This window comes from Aedes albopictus, chromosome 1, assembly GCF_035046485.1.
Source record: "Aedes albopictus strain Foshan chromosome 1, AalbF5, whole genome shotgun sequence".
Taxonomy (NCBI): Eukaryota; Metazoa; Arthropoda; class Insecta; order Diptera; family Culicidae; genus Aedes; species Aedes albopictus.
Window position 1 is genome coordinate 311,088,752 of NC_085136.1, and position 17,592 is coordinate 311,106,343.

At 40.8% G+C, this 17,592-nt stretch overlaps 1 protein-coding gene across 4 annotated transcripts in view; it reads left to right on the top strand.

The window, feature by feature from the left end:
- Positions 1 to 17,592, top strand: part of LOC109402379 (uncharacterized) — a 489,342-nt gene that overhangs the window by 192,382 nt on the left and 279,368 nt on the right. The gene's annotated exons all lie outside the window — the stretch shown is intronic.

Here is a 17,592-nt window from a genome sequence, read left to right on the forward strand (position 1 = left end):
TCTGCCTCGGACATTTGTTCTGACTCAGCGTAATGGTGGACACATTCCAAAAATTCGTTGAGTCCCATTCCTTCGTCATTCCCAGCATACTTTCTGATTTTCCAATCGGCCACCCGTTGGGGCCGACGCTGGTAACCGGTGAGCTCTACCGATGCTAAGCTTCCCGACTGATGCGGAAGCGCGAAATTCGGAAGAGTGTGTTGTTGGTAAAAGTTCTGGGAATTGATCGAAGGTCCGAGATTCTCAAAACCTTTAGAATTATTCACCTTACGGGAGTCAAAACGTCTTTGAAATGGTTGATTGGGTAGTCCAAAGCTCTTGCTAGAAGTTTGCTTCTGCAGGTTCTCCGGAGTACCCAAACCTTCTAACGCTTGCTGATCAAAATCAGGCAAATCCGGTAAATCGGGACTTTGTTGCAATCGAAGATCTTGCGTATCTACCGGCAAACTCGGGGAGTTTACGTTAGGAATAATTTTGCTGACGATGTCCTGTAACTCAGAAATCTTCTCGCGAAGTATTTGCACTTCGCGGTTAGTTTTCTGTAGTCCGGATGCAATCGTTCCAATGGACGCAAGGCCGCTACCTAGTTTTCTGACTACATCTTCGAGTGAATCCACTCTAGATGTAGTCCTAGTTTCAGTTTGCTTAATCTGCTCTTGCGTCCTTTTAATCTCCGCCCTTATGTCAAGTAAGACATCGCGAATTTCTTCGCCCACCGCCTGATTGGAGGATGCTTCAACGATTGGAAGTTGGTTTCCTTTCGGTGAAACATCCTTTCCCGCGGCAATTTGAGCCAGCAAATCCTCACCATCATCTTCTTTGTCTTCCTCGGTTGGCGTGAGGGGAGGCACCAAACTATTCGCGAAGTGGTAGTTATGGAGGGCTACCACATCGCCCAACAAATCTGCAAAGGTCTTATTGGCCTCCCCCACGACATAGTTTTTGACGATTTGGAGCCGAGCACCCAGATGGAGCAGTCTGCTCCGGTAAACCTCCTTATTCGGACACCTGTACCCCAAATCCTCCTTCATGGACTCAAATTTGCCACGACAAAGCTCCAATTCAGCGTCAATATCCCCTTTAAAGGAGCGGGTAGCGGTCTCGGAGCATTTCTGCTCACTGACCAATAACGCTCGCAGTTGACGACGCTTTTTGGAACTGGATTGACCCGATCCAGGAGGGATAACAACACCGCGGGAGTTCAATTCAAAGTCAATTTCGTCAGGTTCTAAGTGATCGGCACGCAAATGGAAGTAGGCGACGTTGAACTCCCCCAACGTCAACATGTCGATCGGCATTTTGACGAATGAGCAACACAAATTTTCAAAATGTGGACGAAATCAAAACTTACCAACTGTTTCGTTAGTATAAATACGGTGAGGAACCAGGTTTCGGCTTACTGACGGTTCCAAAATGGTTCTCGGTCACCAGGTTGAATCAAATGCTACCCCAAATCGGCCTAGAAGAATCAAAAATCCCGCCCTGAGAACAAAGAGACCCAAAATGCACCAATTCGTTCTGCAGACGAGACGAATAACCGATTTAGGACACAAAACAACAAAATAAAATAAATAATACGACCACGCGACTGTGAAAAATGTCCCCACCACTGTGTTTATTCCACCCAAAATCCAAATTTTGGTGGAAGTACCCCTCGCTCAGTGAGAAAAATCGAAGATTTTTCGTCAAATTTACGTTGGGCGCCAATTGTAAGGAGGTGCTTTCAGCCCTTACCTGCTGTTACCCGGCAGGGCGGCCTAAAGCAGGGTACCTCCACTTAAATTTGAATTTCGGATGGAATTAAATATGAAAATATAAATAAATAAATTTTGCAATAAACTTTTAATCTACTCTAACCTTTGGTGCGTTTTACCCCGTTCTCCTCTTCGCACTGATCGTTGCTGTTGCTCGTTGGGGCCCTTGATGCAAAACGGTGGTGGTTGTCGTCGTTCTTTCGCTCCCGCACGGACTATGCGGAGCTTCTTCCTTCTTCTTCTTTCTTCTTCTGCTTCACTTTTGGGCACTTTTGGACTGTAAAACAGTCGTCCTTGGCGTTTAGCTAGGGGGAAGAGCGGGCTCCTTTGTCGGATCCCCCCTAGCGACGGTGGCGATAATACGCCGGGCAAGTCACTCGCCGTGACTAGCCCTGGTAGTCTCCTCAGAATACTACCACAGGTGGTGAGCCCCTTTACACCTACCTGTCTTCGTTCTCCTTGTCGGTTAGCTACACGGGCGAGACTGGCTCTACTGGCTGAGCCCGTGTAGCGAGAACGGTGGGTTTGGGATACTTGGCTAAACCGCCGGGAAGCGAATGTATCCTTTACGTTTAGCTTCCCGCGATGGCGGCGATCCACTACCCTGAAGCACTACAGCACTATTCACTGGCACTTCACTGTTCCCGAACCGCGGGCCGGCACTTTCCCCCTTGGAAATGACTAACGGACACTGCTGGGAACAACCATCCAGCTGGAACAAACGACACGGAGGCCAAATAGCACTTTCCCGGTCAAATCAAACGGGGGTTAAAACTCGCGTCCGTCGCGTTTCGCGGTTCGTAACTTTTCTCCCGTCAATCCAAAACAAAACAGCCACACACCGCAAACGATTGTTCTGCTGCTTGTTGCTGCTCGATGTGTGCCATGTGGTGGGGAGATTGGGGGTCAAATGCCTCACCGATACAATGTAATACGATTTGATTTCCCTAAATTAACAAAACTAATTTCAAACAAAAAAATCATTAAAAAACAAACAAATTAAAATGTCGCAAAACACAGTGGTGTACGTAAATGTAGTACAAAATTGTAACCGCGGGTTACATGTTGAATGGAAATTGGTGGATTGTACCATTTAGTGCGGGGCTGAAGTTCGCTCAAATATTCAAGATGCCACCGTTTCCATATCAGCTGGAACAGTTTTTGCGTCTGTTGATACTGTCGCAAACGGTTCAAAGGGATTACGGTCACGTCGGTGCTCGGGACAGCTTTCAGCGCTGAACCGATGAGAAAATGGCCAGGCGTGAGCAGCTCGGAATCGGACGGATCATCGCTGAGTGGGATTATAGGGCGCGAGTTGAGGCAGCATTCGATTTGCGCTAAAAGAGTTTCCATATCATCCGTTGCCAGAGTGTGATTGCCGAGTACCCGGATGAAATGTTTCTGTGCGGAACGAATGGCCGCCTCCCAAAGCCCACCGAAATGTGATCCCTTCGGTGGATTAAAGTGCCAACGGATCCCGTGGTTGGCACACTCCTGAACAATAGATTGCTGATGTGCTGGGCTGCGAACTAGACTCCGTAACTCATTAGCTGCTCCAAGAAAATTACGGCCGTTGTCACTGTAAATGTCGCTGCACAGACCTCTCCGAGAGACGAACCGATGTAATGCCTGAAGGAATTTTGCCGTGCTAAGATCAACCACCAGCTCTAGGTGTACCGCGCGAGTGGAAAAGCAGACAAAAACAGCAACGTAGGCCTTTCCGGGTGATGCTCGCCTGTGAGCCGGCTTTAACAAGATGGGACCCCAGTAGTCAACGCCGGTCACGGAGAATGGTCGGGAAGCGATGACACGGGAGCTTGGTAGTTCCGCCATGAACTGCTCAAGCAGTTGTGGTTGTGCTCTGGTGCAAGTAATACAGTTACGAACGACAGATTTAGCTAGGTTTCTGGCCCCTGTAATCCAGTACCGTAGTCGTAGAATGCTGATAAGTAACTGCGGTGCTGCATGTAGGTGATTTTCATGGATCGATCGTACTATCAGCTTGGACAACGTGTGAGCAGATGACAGAATGAGCTGATGCTTGCTTTCGTAAGGCTGAAGTGAGTGCTTAAGGCGACCTCCAATGCGCATTACGTTGTCGTCGGAAAGAAATGGATGAAACCACCGTAGACGAGATTTCGAGGATATGGGTTTCGCCCTTTCTAACTGCTTCCACTCTTCCGCGAAGATTTGTCGTTGAACTTGGCGAACAAGGGTTAATTCTGCTGTCTTCCTCTCCTCGGCAGTTACAGAGATGGTTTTGTACTTCGTCTCACTGATTGCTGTGCTTTTATGGCAATTCCGAATAAAACGAAGACAGTATGCCGTTACTCTTAGAAGACGATTGTAGTTGGAGAACTTCGATGTAAGCTGGTCGATGAATGTCGGTTCTGGAGCTGCCGTGTAGGTGAGTTTTGGTCGTTTTCCTGCTTCTGCAAGTGCTTGCGAATCAGGTTCTGAGTCCGGTTGCTCATTAGGCCATGAGGTTTGTGCGAGTTTCAACCATCTTGGCCCTTGCCACCATAATTCATTGTCGAGAATGTTCTCTGCCGTAACGCCGCGTGATAGCAGGTCTGCTGGGTTTTCTTTTCCTGGGATATGGTGCCATGAACAGTTTTGGGTTGCATGTTGAATTTTGGACACGCGATTTGCAACGAAAGTGGTCCAAGTTGACGGTGCCGCCTTCAACCAACTAAGGACCGTCATTGAATCGACCCAGAAGAATGCAGGACCGGGGAGTTCTAGAGACTGCGAAACCTTCAAGTATAGTTCAGCTGCGAGGAGAGCTCCGCAAAGCTCCAGACGAGGAATACTCTGCTGCTTTAGGGGTGCTACTCTTGATTTGGCCGTTAGTAAGGCGACCTTGAGGGATCCAGATATGTCAGCAGATCGGATATAACAGCACACACCGTATGCTTGTTGAGATGCGTCCGAGAAAAAGTGGTATTGAACGTATGCAGGCTTCAAAGCAAGTATGCAGCGTTCAATGCGTAGCTTGTTAAGAAGCGATAGCTCTGACATGTAGGAATGCCATCGCTCTTTCATTGGCAAGGGTAGCTCTGCGTCCCAGCCCCATGGCTTTCCGTTGCTGTCCGTTAACGTCCAGAGTGCTTGCATAAATATTTTGGCAGAGATGACGACCGGACCTAGCAATCCAAGCGGATCAAAAAGTCGTGCTATTTGCGATAAGGCGCTTCGCTTTGTTACAGGTGATTCAGTGGAATCAACAGGAACTACAATCTTGTATTTTAGTAGGTCTGATGCAGGTTCCCAGTGAAGACCAAGCGATTTGATTGTTTGGTTACGATCGAGGTCGACAGATGGTTGTAAGGCTCGATTTTCTACCGACAGATCTTCCAGAACAGCTGCTTCGTTGGATGCCCACTTGCGAAGTTGGAATCCGCCCTTGGATAGAAGTGCCTCTAGTTGCTGACGGAGTTCAATGGCTTCTTCCACGCTATCTGCACCCGAGAACAGGTCATCCACATAAACATCCTTTCGAAGAACTTTTGCTGCTGCTGGATAATGTTCCTGCTCATCGTCAGCTAACTGTAAAAGCACTCGCGTGGCGAGAAATGGGGCACTTGCCGTTCCATACGTCACCGTTAGCAGTTCGTACGTGTTTAGGGGTTGATCTGGTGATTGTCGCCAAACTATTCTTTGGAGTGGCGTGTCACGCTCATCCACGAGAACCTGTCGATACATTTGTTTGGCATCTGCGATGATCATTACTCGATGCGTTCTCGAGCGCATGATTATGGAACGAATATCCTGTTGCACAGTTGGACCAACCATTAGGGCATCATTCAGCGAAGGTCCTTCTGAAGTCTTGCATGAGGCATCGAATACGACTCTTAGTTTTGTGGTGGTGCTTTCTTCGCGTATGACGGCATGGTGGGGCATGTGGTAGCAAGGCGACGGAGGAGATTGGTAATCGTACACTTGCTTCATATGACCCAAGGCAAGGTATTCGTCAATGAACGTTGAATACTGTTTTGCAAGATCCTCATTGCATCCAAGACGGCCTTCTAGCATCCGAAATCGACGGACTGCTGTGTGACGGTTGTCGCCTAGTTGGTTGAGAATGCTCTCCTTTAACGGTAAGCGAACAATGTATCGCCCTTCGGAATTACGTCTCACATTGCGACGAAAGTGTTCCTCGCAAGCGGTTTCTTCGATGGAATAGTTCGTAGAATTGTCGTCTTCTTCAAGTTTCCAGAATCGCTCGATGGCCTGATGAACGTCACTTACTGTTGCGACATTTGCCACAATCGTTGGGTTTAAAGTTTCCGCCTGTGACGCTTTTCCAGAAACTACCCAACCGAGAACAGAATTGATCAAAGTCGGTAACGATTCTCCTAGTTGGATGCGACCAGACACTTTGAAAAGATCGAAGAAGACTTCGGCGCCAATAATTATATCAACCGGGTTGGAATCATAGAAGAACGGATCGGCAAGCTGTACTCCGTGGGGTATTTTCCAAGTGGAGATGTCAAAGGAAGCGGCCGGAAGATCGATGGTGACCTTAGGAAGCACTAGAAATTCGGCAGCCGTGGAGAAGTGGCCAATCCTGGAGCGAATCGAAGCAACAATTTTGTATCGTGCGTACGTTGTTGACTGTCCAATGCCAGAGATGGGTACGGAAATCTTCTTTCGGTGCGCTTTCACAAGTTGGGAGAGTGATTCGGTAATAAAGCAGCATTCACTACCGGAATCGAGAAGTGCCCTTGCAGTGTGCTCTATACCAGAATCATCAACTAGTTTGACGACGGCGGTGGCCAAAAGTACGCTCTTTCTTGCCTGACTACTGCTGGTGTAACTTGTAGATTCCTCGACAGTAGCTGAAACTGATGCTTTCGGTTGGTCTCGGTATACAGCAGGAGGGGTAGACGACGCCTGGGAAGATTCAGTTGCTCTGGAGCCATTGGCGTATCTAGGATTTTTTCCTAGGGGGTGCCTAGGTGGTGCCTGTTTATTAGTTTTTCAGCTACTAAAGCCGATTCATCCAACTTGCTAAATTTTTGGAACTTAACCATCAAGATTAACGTGAAATGTTTAAAATGTCAATTGGACTAATGTTGTATTTTTGAGATCTAAAAACTCACTATGAGAACTACTAAATCTTCACAAAATAAAGGCTAATAAAGGAGATTTGTACTTTCGTTCCAAACATCACGTTCACCACGACAACCTCTGCATTGTATTACATGCACACAATCATTTAAATATAAAGAACTTTCCTAAGCAATTATAAGAATTATCACGTATTATTACGTGTTTGGTTTGTACGGAACATTATTGATAGATACAGAATTTGGGTTCTATTCGTTGAACACTACGTGAACATGAAAAAAGTTTTACAGAGCAATTGTGAGTATGATTCTTAAAACTACCAAATATTCACAAAGTATGTAAAATACAAGAAATTTGTAATTCTTCAGAGAATTTGCCCGTCAATTTATTTGGAAATTGCTTCGCAATTTGTTATACAATTTGGATTGCTTTTGAAAATCCCTCAGTAATTCCCATAGAATAAGTAATTTCTTCGACAGCTCCTTTATATTCCCTTCGGACGTTTGAAACTTTCAGCACACCCTAAAAAAATCATCGGTAATTACATAAAAACTTCAACAGCAATTCCATTAGGAGTATAAGTGGCCTATTTTTAAATTTCATTTGCAAATCCTTCGGATTTTTTCCCTTCGAGAAACGTTTTTTTTTTTCAATTGAGTCAGCATTCAGCAATTCTTTTGTTATTTTATTTAATTTCTCCAGCAAATCCTCCGGCTATTCTTCTGGGAACTTCCTCGAATATTTCGTTGGGAATGTCTTCGCCAACTCTTTCTGCACTTTTTTCTGAATTTTATTCGGTACTATTTTTTAATTTCTTTACCTTTGTTAATCCATATTCCTTTAAAAAGTTCTTTGAGGAATCTCTCGGCAATCCCTTTGAAAACTACTTCGGTAATACTTTTTACTACTGCAACAGTTTCTTTCGGAATACCTTCGGCAATTCCGATGGAAGTTGCTTCGTATATTACATTCGAAATTTCATCTGGAAAAATTTTTGGAGACTTCTCTTGCCATTACTTTGGGAAGTTTTTTTGCAATTTCTTGAGAAATCCCCCCCAAATATATTTCTTAGAATTTTCCTTCGGAGGGGCAATTCTTTCGAACATTTCTTCGAAATTTCCAAAAACTAATTGTTTTATTCATTCTAATTTTTTTGATGATTTCTCCTACGACAGTTCCTTGGGAAACTCCTCACGTATTTCTTTGAGAATTGCTTTCAAAACTCCTTCTGCATATTTTTTGAAAATTCCTTTGTAAATCTATTTGTAAATATTTCTAATTGAAATATCTTCGGCAACTCCTATAGAATATTTTTTGCCTTTTTTGAGGGATTTTCGGCCATTTTCTTTGAAAATCAGGAATTCCTTTGGTATTTATTACAATAATTTCTTTTGAAACTCCATTGAAAACTATTATTTTTATTATGCTTTTTTTGAACTGTTAATTTGGAAGAAGGAAATGTTCCTTCGAATAGTTTTCATTAGGCAAATTTTATAGGACTTAATCTGGCAATTCATTTGGAAATTTCTTAGTTTTTCGGGAATTTCCTATAGTTTTCCTTTGAGAATTTCTTCGAGAATTCCTTTGAAAATCGATTGGGAAATTCCACTCATAAATCTCTTTAAATATTCTTTTGGAATTTGCAGTTCCTTTGTAAAATAATTTTGTTCAAAATTGAGATTTTTTTGGATTTCCAAAGAAATTATTTGAGAAATTTTCAAAGGTATTTTCCGAGAAAATTTTCAAAGGAATGCACGAAGAAGTTCACAATTCACAGTGTAAGAAGAACTCCGGAAGATTATGCCAAAGCAATTGTTGAAAGAATCCTTAAAATAACTATCTGAGGAATTTGCAAATTCTAAGAAATTTCCAGAAGAATGGCCAAATACTTTCCAAATATTTTTTTTTAAAGAAGATTTCAAGATATTTAAAAAAATGCGAAGTAATTCACAAAGGGATCGTTGAAGAAAATCTTGATGATATAGAAAAAGCAATTTCCAAAGAAATTTCTGAATACATTTCAATTTTGGCTTTTTTGGCTTTTAAGTAAAAGCCGGAAAAAAACTTAAAAAAAATGCCGAAACAAATTGCCAAGGAAATTTGCAAAGTAATTGCACAAGGATATGCTGAAGGAATTTCAGAGGAATCGTTGTTGAAAATTCGAAACACATTTCCTATGAAATTGCTGATCAAAATTCAATGAAACTACCACAGAATTTAAAAAAATATATCAAGCAGGCCGAAGCTAAAATCAAAAAAATACCAAGCCAAAACATCAAATATATTCACACAGAAATTCCAAAAGAAAATGACGAAGGAGTTTCAAATTTCAGTTTTAGAATTTCTGACTATATTTCTAAATTAATATTCGACACATTTCCCAAAGGAATTAACGAATAATTTTCAAAACCATTACAAATGATCAAGATTATTCACAGGAATAATCAAATCATCTCCCGAATAAACTGCCCACAAAATTTTCAAAAGTTTTACTGAAGAGAATACCAAATGAATTCTCAAAGAGGTTCACAATGGTTGAAATAATAACCCGCTTGATTTGAAACAAAAACTGAGTTAGATTAAAAATAAAACAAAATATTGATATGTACTTTCATCACCATTATTGATGGTCTACAATATATCTTGTTTCATATTCAGTAATACCATATACTTTATATTACGAGAACCGAATAATGTCTAGTTCGAACCAAAATTACAACATTTCTGTACTATACGTAATTTTGTGGGTTCTCCAGTTTCTTCAGATTCACACTTCTTACAATTGTTCGGGCAAATTTATTTAATGAAATGTTCAAGTAATAAAACAAATGGGTTGTCACTATCAACGTTGTGTTCGATCCGAAAATTATTAACTTCTGTATTAAACGTAGTTTTATTAATAGGGGGATTCACTTAACAGCGTAAACTGATAAAACTGATTAAACCGATTAAGCGTTGCGATCACCAAGGCAATCTTTGATTATTTCGTTCGCAAAATCATGATACATTTCAAATAAGCAGAAAATCATGGCTTACGCAGCAATTTAATCTGTTTAGTCCTCCTCTCCTTGGCGTATCGTCCTCACTGGGACAAAGCCTGCTTCTCAGCTTAGTGTTCTATGAGCACTTCCACAGTTATTAACTGAGAGCTTCCTCTGCCAATGACCATTTTGCATGTGTATATCGTGTGGCAGGCACGAAGATACTCTATGCCAAAGGAAGTCAAGGAAATTTCCTTTACGAAAAGATCCGGGACCGACCGGGAATCGAACCCGTCACGGGTCTTGCTGAATACCCGTGCGTTTACCGCCTCGGCTATATGGGCCCTAATCTGTTTAGTGAGTACCCCTAATATTTTGTTATTTCCAAAGCCCATACTTCTCACACATGTTTTGGAAAAGTGTTATTATGGACCGCCGAATATTTTCAAACAATTAACCAAAGGGGTTTTCGCTATAAATGTTGAGTTCTAAACAAAAATATAAAAAAAAAAAATCAACAAAATCTGCAAAAGTTTACTTGTTACGTAGGAAGCAACCACTATTTAGAAATCTTTGCATGCGCGTGTTTAAAGCACCACAACTGCTCAAGTAGCTTAATTTGCTGCGTAAGCCATGATTCTCTACTAATTGTTATGTGTCATGAAATTGCTAATGAAATAATCAAAGATTGCCTTAGTGATCGCGCGCGACGATCAGGACAATAGATAATCAGCGGTTTACGCCGTTAAGCGAATCCCCTACTGAGGAATTCCACGGAGTCATGTCAGTCGATCCTGAGCGACCATTTCAAAAATATCTGAAACTTTGCACAGTTTATCAATTTCATATAAATCGCCATTTTTTGATATTAAACCTTCATATTCACTCATGACTAACTTTTCAAAAGGGTGTATGCGAAAATAGTTCTAAAATATTCTAAAAGCTGTACAGCAAAAACGGATTGTTCGATTGTTATAAATTTTTCAGCAAAGTTAGATAACTAAATGATGATTCCTTAGAAAATATACACTGTAAAAAATTTCTTTTTCTACTTTGAAAAAATATGATATTTGTCACAAAAACTCAAATATCTCAAAACCCTATCTTTTAACCAACTTCAATTTTTTAGGGGAAATGGCCCATTATATCAGCTATCTACCATAAATTTTGGTGATGGTAAACTGATAAACAAAAAAGTTATGACATTTCAAACATTTCACAATTTTTACATTTAGTAACAAAAAAAATTTTTTTCTGTGTAAATTATTTCGAGAATTATATTTTGATGCTGATTTTATTGTAAAGGCTACCGCCTGAATTAAACAAGTTGTTTTCATGATACTTTAGTTTGATTATTCGTAATTACTATAGTATCTATTTGAAACTTAGACGCGATCCAGTGTTGTGATCAAAAATATTGAGATTGTCATACTTTTTATTGTACGTGACTGGTGAAAAAATCCCTTGATAGTGTTGAAAAGCTGTTGATTATAAGAAAAATGGAATTGAATTTATTTTTAAGACAAAAGCTGTATAATAAAAGTTTTTTATACGCGTATACGTCTAGTTTATCCGCAAAAAAAATCCCTCTTACACACTTATTTCTGAATTGCCTGTTCGGTACTTTTTTGACGAGATTATAACAGCAGTACGATCTCGGTAGTTTCGGTAATCGATTTTACTGAGGCTCAGTAAAACAACTGTCAAAATCGTATGGAAAAGGTAAACAATGCATTTTTGCTGAACGAGTTCGGTGCTCAGCAGTTTTAATCTCGTCAAAAAATTACCGAACTCGGTAATCAAAATTAAGTGTGTAGAGAACAGACTTTATGATCGGAAGAATGCGAGTAACTTCAACAACAACAAATGCATAAGAGGTACATACCACAGACAAACAGACGAAACGCCTAGAACAATTTTAGTGAAAATTCATCGCCCAGTTCACACTATCACCACCTGGTGGAAATGTTTCACGAAACACTGCGTTGTGCAATATCGTCATCAGAAGGCGCTAGTGTGAAACGTCAAACGCAAAGAAAAACGATGGGCGCTCTTCTTGTTATGAAAGCCACAACCAAGATTCAAAATGATCGTTGAAGGCGTGGTCAATGAAAATTTCGCCAGTGTTACGTTTGTTTGTCTGTATACATACCTGACAATGCTCACGAAAAAAACAAAAAAATACTACCGCTATGAATATTAAAAATTGTATAGTATTTTTTTTCTTCAGCCACCAACACCAAACAAGTAAGTTAAAATTAATAAGTGATTTTGTTTATTATAATCTAACGAACAAGATGAACAGTCGCTTTCTCAAAGGTCTTCAACTCAACGCTCTCTTGTAGACCGTTTGATGAAAAAAAATGTTCAAAAGAGTTACGAAATCTCACCGAAAGCACCATAGATAAACTGAAAGAGACTGGTTATGCCCAAATGTCCACATTGTGTACAAAATTACGCATTTGCACGTCCTGCCGTCTAGAATTTGATAAACGAGCCATCTGTATATCATCGGTAAAGCAGGGCGCAGGAAGTTCGAAAACGACAACAACTGAGAAATTGCCATCAGCGACATCTGTTTAAACAATTTAATTACGCCCCTTTTCAAAAATGCCCTGTAATATTCTTCAACATCTATACCCATTTCAATATTTTTAACGTTGCAAAACACGCTTTCAACATTCATCTTGAAGAAGAGGGAAAACACTTGTCCTCAAATGTAACAGCAAATTAATGAATAAACGACTAATGCGCGGAGGGCGTGATAAAATCGGAACATTACGGTACATAGTATATTATATGTATATATAATATATAATAAAAACAACTTGTTTTACTCACGCAAGGCCATTAACAATAAAATCAGCATCAAACTTCAATTTCCGGCCGAAATAATTTACACTAAAAAAAAATTATTACTAAATGTGAAAATTGTGAAATGTTTGATGTCATAACTTTTTTGTTTATTTTCATGGTAGATTGCTAATACAATGGACCGTTTTCTTTAAAAAATTACGTTGGTAAAAAGATAGGGTTTTGAGATATTTGAGTTTTTGTGACAAAAATGATATTTTTTAATGTTAAAAAAGATTTTTTTCACAGTGTATATTTTCTTAGGAATCGCCATTTAGTTATCTAACTTTGCTGAACAATAAAATCGCGATTTCACGGCCGAAATAATTTACACAGAAAAATTTTTTTTACTAAATGTAAAAATTGTGAAATTTTTGAAATGTTATAACTTTTTTGTTTATTAGTTTACCATCACCAAATTTTTATGGTAGATTGCTAATACAATGGACCGTTTTCCCTAAAAAATTCAAGTTGGTAAAAAGATAGGGTTTTGAGATATTTGAGTTTTTGTGACAAAAATGATGTTTTTCAATGATAAAATAGATTTTTTTTCACAGTGTATATTTTCTTAGAAATCACCATTTAGCTATCTAACTTTGCTGAAAAATTCATAACAATCGAACAATCCGTTTTTGCTGTGCATATTTTTGAATATTTTTGAACCATTTTCACATACACCCTTTTGAAAAGTTAGTCGTGGCTCTAAATAAAAATTTGATATCGAAAAATGGCGATTTAGATGGAACTGAAAAACTGTGCAAAGTTTCAGTTCAATAGAAAATCATGAATTAAAAATTTTCCTTAATTTTGATGCTGTTGCTTGGAATCGCTCTACTGTGTTTTAAGTACCTACGTGCTAAGAGTTTTTTTGGTTTTCAAAATACAGCTTTGGTTAGATCTATATTGAAAACATGCCATACTCATCTGGAAGGCTGGAAAAATTTAATGATTCCAAAATTATGCAAATAGCAAATACATTACATTCGTGTTAATTACCCCCAAATTATTACTGTACCGATTGATTATTTAAAGTTAAAATTTTATTGTGGGTCGTACACCGCACTTCATGTTTCCAAAAGATATTGTTTCACTTATTACATTTATTGTTCAAATAATACGGCAACCTTATCGTTGTTCTGAACACAATTAGCTAGGATTCATTGTCGTCACTTGATTTACAGAAAATAAGTCTGTTAACTGTTCTTACAGTTGAAGTATCCAAAACGTAAATTTGGTAATGGGTAAATCCTGGGTGTAGCTTATATTTTGTTCAAATGCACCAATTATAAATATTTGAATTGTTATATGAAGTTTTCAATTTTAGGTGACTGTCAAGGAAAAAATGTAGGGGGTGCCAAATTTATTCTAGGGGGTGCCAGGCACCCCTGGAACCCCCCCTAGCTACGCCAATGTCTGGAGCTCGTGGTAGTAGGATTCTCTACGGCACAAAGTTGGGTATGATGGTGACCTCGACATTTTCGACAAGTGCTTGATGATGAACAGTCCCGAGCCTGGTGTCCTTTCCGTAGACAATTTCGGCATAGTTGGTGACGGCGGACTTCCTTTTCCTTAGCTGCAACATCGAGTTTCGAGAATGTTTGGCACAAGTACAGCGGATGATGTTCGGAACACACGACGCATTTCCGACCTGGTTGACCTTGGCTGGCACCGTGACTGGTTACAGACCGCTGGATAGGTTTCTTGCTTTGCTGATGGGGCGCTGGAGTGTCGACAGTCTTCCCTTGGAGCGTTTGAAGTACGTTCACTCTTCGCTGAATGAACGACGTGAGGTCCTTAAACACGACTTTGGTTTTGGACGCCGAAAATTCCTCCCAATCCCTCCGCGTTACGGGGTCTAATCGGACGCTGAGCATGCGGATGAGAATAATGTCCCAGCATTCCGTCCTTTCACCAAGTTGTTTCAGCACCTTAACATTGGCTTCGAATTTCTCCACTAGCGAGTGGAGCTCGGCCGCAGATTCCCGTTTCAGTGTGCCAAACTCAAAAAGCGCATCGAGATATGTCTGCTTTAGGCGGGTTGGATTTTGGTAGTGGTTGACAAGCATGTTCCACGCAACGGTATAGTTGTTCGCACTAATTTCGATTGTTTGGATTAGTTTTAGTGCATCGCCGGCCAATGATGAACGCAGGTAATAAAACTTTTGAATCGACGACAGATCCTGCGAAGCGTGGACCAGGGAGACGAATAGATCATGGAAATTCAACCAATTATCGAGATTTCCATTGAAAACCGGCAATTTCACATCGGGCAGGCGAACATGAGACGAAGATCCAGAGCCAGGGAAATGCGAGATCGATGAAGAAGAAGCGTTCATTGTGGGTGTAGGAGGCGTTTTATTGCGGGAAAGCAGGAATCCCTTAACACGATAGTACGTGGTTTCGAACTCGGTTCGCTGTTTGAGCTGCACATCGACGGAGGCCTCGTCGAGGGTTACAAGTTCAGACTGGATGTTCTTGAAGTCCGACCAGAGTTCGTTTAGGTTCTCCAATCGTACTGGAATTTCGCAAGCATCTCTTTCTTCATCGTAGTTGTCCACAAAGTCTTGAGTGAGGGAAAACGATGCTAGAAGGCTCTTCTGCCTCGTCTTCAACGTTTTGATTCTGCGTTCCGTAGACATGGTGATTTACGGCGGATCTGAAACCGAAACACCGCGCAGATCACACGAGAAAATGGCTAGCTGTTTAGGAAATGCAATTACCTTACTCAAGGCAATTGCGTGCCTTGTACAAGTACCAAACAGCTGGATCAAACGGACTCCACAGAACTGCAACTTAGTTGCTCGATGTCCGAGGGGATGGTGATAGGAAGCGGTTGAAAGTCGTTTACAGATGAGCCGGGTCTGAAAAGCGGAAGACCGCGCAGCTCAAAAGGGTAACAGAAAACGTAATTGGAATGCTAATTACCTTGTGCAAGGCTAGCATGTGCCTTGTATAAATCCAATCAGCTATGATGGCGGAGTCCAGCACCACGGAGCGAATCGATATGGCGGTTCCCACTAGCGTCGAGTCACAGTTGTAATGGCGTGCAGCGGCGAAGGTTCCAGAAGGGACGGAGAGTCGACGTCCTATCCGGTTCGAAGGACCAGATGTTCGATAACACCAAAAGCAGGACTGCTAAATCTAGTTCTGTGCTAGATTTTTCGCTGCAACAGCGCACAACGGGGACGACACAACAAGGTAGGTTCTTTCTTCTTCCTTTTCTTTTAGGAAACCGCACTATTTCAGTTCACAGGTAAGTCCAACTTTTAGTTTATTTTCACTAACTCAACTAACTTTTATTTCACTAATTATACTAACTAAGTCCTTTATTTCACTTAATTTCTAACTAAATTCACTTTAATTTCAACCACTTCTTCTCTTCTGTTGTTGTTGTGTACTACGCTGATGACGATGATGATGACAGCTACGATGTCGATGAAAAAGAGAGCCCGAGAACGATCATCCTTCGGCTTTTATCCCTCGGTTACTCCATTAATTATGGTTGCCGGAAGAGTCAAATCGCACCTTTCCGAAGGGCGCCATGATGAAAGTTAACGATGAATTGGTGCTACCGTGCATTTTGGGTACTTTCATTTTCCGTGTGCGATGAAATATTTCGCATACGCGAACACTTCCCATTCACATAACGTGTTTCTTATCGTTTCAGAGAGCGCTTAAGCCTAGGCTTGTTAGCCAGGACACAGTGTAAATGCCTGTGCCCCATCCCGGAATCTAAAAGGCCCATGGAGTGACAAAATTTCTTAGCTATGTCACTCCCAATGTTGGTGTTTAAATATACTAAAACACTTTCACTCACTCCAACACATCTACACTTACACAATCTGAATCATGTCGCATCACTCGCTTATAGTGATTCCCAAATCACCCCATTCCAAATATCCAACTCCTTGGCACCTATGGGAGTGTCGGTGAGTCGCTGACCTCTTGTAAAGTAGGTGTCATATCATCACATCCTTTCCTATCCTCGTAACGGAGAAGATGGGCGTGGCCGGCAGTGGAAGTTCTCATGTCTTTTTTACTTCAACCTCTAGTTGGATAGCTGTTCCTTCTCAAATAGCATTCCATAAGCAATTAGAATAGGAGTATTAAAGTTTTAACATGACAACTTTCAGTATGCAATCTACGAATTACTCCGTTACCACGCAACGCAACGCAACGCATCGCAAATTCATCCAGAAACTTCTCCCAAGTAACATTTTTTAGTCAAATAGACTAGAAGAGGTTATTAAGCCCATCATTAAACCAAAATAAAGTAAAACCACTACAAGGATAAATGATCATTAAAATGTTACTTGAGTTATGATTTCTCCAAGAGTTTCTCCTAGGATTCGTAAGGGAATTCCCCAGAGATATTTTCAAGCAAATCTTCCAGTAATTCCTACGGGTTTTTTTCGAAAATATCTGCTGAAATTTCCCGATGGGATTCGGGATGATGGGATCAAAACCCTGCCTGGATTCTTATAAAAAAATATTGCTTCCTGGAATTTTCCTACACATTTTTCTAGGATTTAGGAGATAATCATTCTGTGGATTCTTCCTGTGATCGTTTTAAAAATTCCGACTAAAATTCCTCCAATTATTTCTGGAACATTTTTTTCCAGGAATTCTTGCTGGGACTCCTCCTGGGATTCCTATAGAAATTCATCATTGTCGCAACACCCTGTAGCGACGCACCACACATCCCAGCACTCTTTCAATACGAACCTCTATCTGCACCTTTATCTGTCTAATCGGGCTCGTTGGCAGGCCGCTATTTTGGAACGTCAACGATGACTGGGACGGGACAAGGTAACAAAGGAAGCTCGAGACTGAAAGAAAAACATGCAAGTCAGAGAGTTCAGGCAAATGTGCTCTGCTTTGATAATGTTGTGAATTTCTTCTTAAAAGCTAATGTGAATTTCTTATAAATA